The sequence below is a fragment of the Macrobrachium rosenbergii genome, chromosome 22 (assembly GCF_040412425.1).
Source record: "Macrobrachium rosenbergii isolate ZJJX-2024 chromosome 22, ASM4041242v1, whole genome shotgun sequence".
NCBI lineage: Eukaryota > Metazoa > Arthropoda > Malacostraca > Decapoda > Palaemonidae > Macrobrachium > Macrobrachium rosenbergii.
In genome coordinates, this window is record NC_089762.1 from 43030891 (window position 1) to 43036023 (window position 5133).

Here is a 5133-nt window from a genome sequence, read left to right on the forward strand (position 1 = left end):
TTTAAATCCTCGAGTCAATATCAATCTCATTTCTGTAAAATGAAATCTTCAGTGACTGTAATCCTCTGTAATCCTAGTCTAATCCTGGTTTCATTAATTCATAAATTCATATTGGTAAATTAATAATTTATGTCAAATTATGACAACAAAGCGAAAATTTTTTTGCTTCACATAACTGTCCAGTGAAGTTGTGCTTGCTGAGATACCTTGCAAGTGTTGCAAGGAATGCGATGGGATAAGTAATCCGGTAATCTCCTTGGCTTACCAGGGCAACTTTTTTTCGCTAACAACTCAGGTGAAGCAAAAAAAAAAAAAAAACTCAGTTGAAAATAAAACTCAGTTGAAAATAAAACTCAGGTGAGACAAACAAACTCAGGTGAGAAGATACTCTCAAGTAATAAAAAAAAACCTCGGGTGAGATAAAAAGAACTCTGGTGAGACAAATAAAACTCAGGTGAGAAAATAACTCAGATGAGAAGAAAGACTCAGGTGAAACAAAAAAAAAGTTGAGAAAAAGCCTCAGGTGATGCGAAAAACTCAGATGAGATAAAAAAAAAAACCTCAGGTGCGAAAAAAACTCAGGTGAGACAAAAAAGAAAAAAAACCAGGAGTGACTAAAAAAACCTCAGGTGAGACAAAAAAAAAAAAGCTCAGGTGAGGCAAAATAGAAAAAACTCAAGTGAGGCAAAATGAAAAAAAAATCAGGCGAGACTAAAAAAAAAATCTCTGGTGAGACAAAACAATAAATTGGGAAAAAACTCAGTTGAGAAAAAACTCAGATAAAAAAGTCAGCAAAAAAAAAACTTAGTTGAGAGAAAAAAAAAACTCACCTGATTAAAAAAGCTCACGTTGCTCTCTGTCTCTTCTCAAAGCGGGACTTCTGTCCTAGTTACAGCGTTTATGTAACGCAGATAACCAACAGGACGAACAACACGCGACAAACAGAGTGGTTTCTCCGTAGCAACAACACTCGATAATAGATGCTGTTTCGACTTTGTTTGGCGAGTTTTTTTAATGGCTGGGAACTGCGCTGGTTTTCTTGTGTGTGTGTTTGCCTGTTTTTTTTTAAGTTATGTTGATAGAGGATGTTGTTTTTCTAAATTATTTACAACGCTGATTACAGGTCTGTGATTATTATTATTATTATTATTATTATTATTATTATTATTATTATTATTATTATTATTATTATTATTTTGCTAAATGATTTGTTACAAAATTGGCTTTATTATTATTATTATTATTATTATTATTATTATTATTATTATTAATTAAAGAAATTGGCTATCTCATTTAAGTCTCGATAATTAATTTGTTAAAGAAATTATTATTATTATTTAACTTTATTATTATTATTAATTGATTGTGTTATTATTATTATTTTGCTAAATGATTTGGGCCATTATTATTATTATTATTATTATTATTATTATTATTATTATTATTATTATTATTATTATTATTTGGATAAATAATTTGTTAAAGAAATTAATTTAACTTTCGATAATTGATTGTGGCAGCCAATTTATTATTATTATTATTAACACAGCTCTCTTTCGTTCAGCAGGTCTTGTATACACTTTTGCTTCCTCTTATACATCGCATAAATTCATACATATACATATACATGTTTGAGTCGCGTATTATCCAAATTTCTTTCGCAAAAGCGTTTCTCAAATTGTTTTGCATTTCTCTTTTCCTTCGTAAACTTTTCTTCGATTTGTCAGCACTTCTGTTTGGTCTCTGGAAGTTTTTTGTCAAGTCAGCTAAACTTGCTGTTGACATTGCATTCGTCCGGTGTGAGTTTCGCGTCATGTTTTTCAGGCCAGTTTCATTGCTGACTTGGTTTTTCTAAATCGACAATGAATATCATTACTTTTGAAAAAATATCTGCCATAGTTGAACTCTTAATCCTTTGTTTTTATATATATATATATATATATATATATATATATATATATATATATATATATATATATATATATATATATATGTGTGTGTGTGTGTGTGTGTGTGTGTGTGTGTGTGTGTGTAGGAAGTCGTGTAGAAATCAATCTCTATCATAACCCACTCTAATCAGTTGGCCACAGACTTACGAAGCCATACCTAGTCATTCTCTCTCTCTCTCTCTCTCTCTCTCTCTCTCTCTCTCTCTCTCTCTCTCTCTCTCTCTCTCTCAACATTCTTTCCCTTCGGCTTTGTATGTATGGTGGAGATGAAATGTAATACACATAGCAGATAATTTACTGAATTAATGTAAAGGATTCATGACTATTTTTAAGGGCAAAATTTATATGTTGTCTTTGAAATTACATCAGCAATGTCTTAAAATTATGAAGTAGGAATTTTTCTTTAAGTTTTCTTTTTTTGTTTAACAGTTGATTATGATAGCTGAAGTTCAGCAAAAGAGATCTGAAGGAATGTAATTTGCAAAATAAAGAATTTTTGTTTAACAGTTGATAATTGAAAGTGTCCTTCAATATAGCTGAAGTAATATCAGACAAAAGAGATCTGCAAGGAATGTATATATATATTGGCTTTCAGAATATATAATATATATATATATATATATATATATATATATATATTTAGCTATATGTATATATATATATATATATATATATATATATATATATATATATAATGCAATATATTTATATATAAATGTTTTTCATTATTCTTAGGCATGTTCAATATAGCTATTCAAAGAGATGTTTGTATCATTCTTTGTACTGATAGTTGCAACATAACCAGATCAAGAATAGGTGATTAATGTTATACTTGTTGAGGAGAGCATTACAGTCCAACCTTCCAGTCTTCAAGGCTTCTGCTCTTGAAGACTGGATTTCTCCTCGTTCCAGATCTAAGACAAAATGTCTAAATGATGAATAAAACTACAAAAGATTACAAAAATGCACTCGAGATTACATCAGCGTTACGAGACGAATTTGAAGATCCACAGTTCAGAAAAATGTCCAAAATCAACTCGGTTCTGGAATTTTTTTTTTTTTTTTTTTTTTTTTAATTGCGCAACATTTCCAGGGGTTACAACGAGCCACCTGTTGTGTGGGATGAAGGTAACAGCATCGTTACTACCTGAGGTCATGATGAATTTATTCCTTTTCATTTCGTCTTGAGAAATAATTCCTGATATTTTCGTTCGCTCTGGGTGATACGTGTGACGTTGGCGATGACGTCATGGCCATTATTGTGTGTTGCCTACTCTTATAGTAAAGAAAATCAGACTTTTTTTGTTAAGTAAGTGAGAGTTAGGGATTAAAGAAAAAGGAAAAACTAATGCGTTTAGAAATCCGATCGAAAGATTCTGGAAAAGTTTCAGCAAAACGCCACTTAATATTATTTCGCTTTCACTCAGACTGAAGCTTTATCTTACCTGAATCTTTAAATGAACTAATAATTTGGACTTGATTCAACAGTGAGTTTGCTAATCTATTTTTCTAACTTTCGTCTTTAATGTATTTATCAAAATTTGCAGACGAATAAAATTATTTTTTTTCCTGAAAGTGAGTCAGCTTGGGAAGTCAGAATCTTACTTCATTTGAGCTCTCTCTCTCTCTCTCTCTCTCTCTCTCTCTCTCTCTCTCTCTCTCTCTCTCTCTCTCTTAAGATGGAAACGATTCATGATTGTGGGAGAAAGGTAAAATAAAATCAGATAGTAACTTCAAACTCAAAATATAAAATAGAATTGACATTATATATATATATATATATATATATATATATATATATATATATATATATATACAGTATATATATATATATATATATATATATATATATATATATATATATATATATATATATATATATATATATATATATATAGTGTGTGTGTGTGTACTTGCTTTCTTAAAATTTGTGCTAATATAGGAAACTAACAATCTTCAATTCCTATGCGTTTCTTTGGCCTAAATTCTAAATTCTGATTAGCGCCTGTTTCCAAGCAAGGTTTTCCCAGCTTGAAATCAGTAGAGGAAGTAAATATTGCGGTTAATCTTCTTCGTCACATTTACCTACTTATGCCATTGGAAGTAGGAATTCAAGTGGATTCCAGTTGCAAGCAGTAATAGGTCTTATGACTTAGTACCATTAGGCTGAAATTGGTTTGGCAAACAGTAGTAGCTCTTATGCCTTAGGATTATTGGTTTGAAATTTGCTTGCAAACAATAGTAGCTCATATGCCATGGGAACGTTAGTCTGAAATTGGTTTGTACGTAGTTATATTCATTCCGCAAGCAATAAATAGTAGCTCATATGCCATAGGAACGTTAGTCTGAAATTGGTTTGTACGTAGTTATATTCATTCCGCAAGCAATAAATAGCCTTAGTGACTTACGAATATTAGTCTAAAATTTGTATCTATGTAGTTAGATTCATTCAGCAAGCAGTGATAGCCCTTATGACTTAATAACATTAGTTTGAAATTTGCATGCACTTATGTGGATTCCTCGAGCAAGCAATAGTAACTCTTATACCTTAAGAACATAAGTCTGAAATTTGCTACTAAGTCGATGAATTCAGGCAGCAGACAATTATAGCTCTTATGCTTTAAGAACATAAGTCTGAAATTTGCTAGTAAGTAGATGAATTCAGGCAGCAAACAATTATAGCTCTTATGCAAAGAATCATAAGTCTGGAATTACTTTGTCACAACACAATGATGCAACAACATTTTGACTCGCGTCTCTCCGCTGGGGAATTCATTCACAAACGGCGAGATGATTTTACGGGGCTGTTTCTCAGGCATTTATCTTTTATTTTTTTCTTTAAATATTCTGGACGGTAGTTGTTAACCTTGGAGAACCTCATCGTCAGAGTTTATGATATCTAACTTGTTTCAATGACACTCTTCAATGCCCTCGCACGGCGGCAAAGAGTGGTTGAATGTAAAGGTTATTCTAGAAAGTGATTTCCATGGATTTTTGGTTTAAACTAGTTCTGTGTAAATTAAGGACATAAGCTTCTGGAGAAGTATGTATGTGTGTGTATGTATATATGTATATATATATATATATATATAAATTACATAAACACACAAGCATATATATTTATATACTGTATATATATATATATATATATATATACATATATACATACATACATACATATACA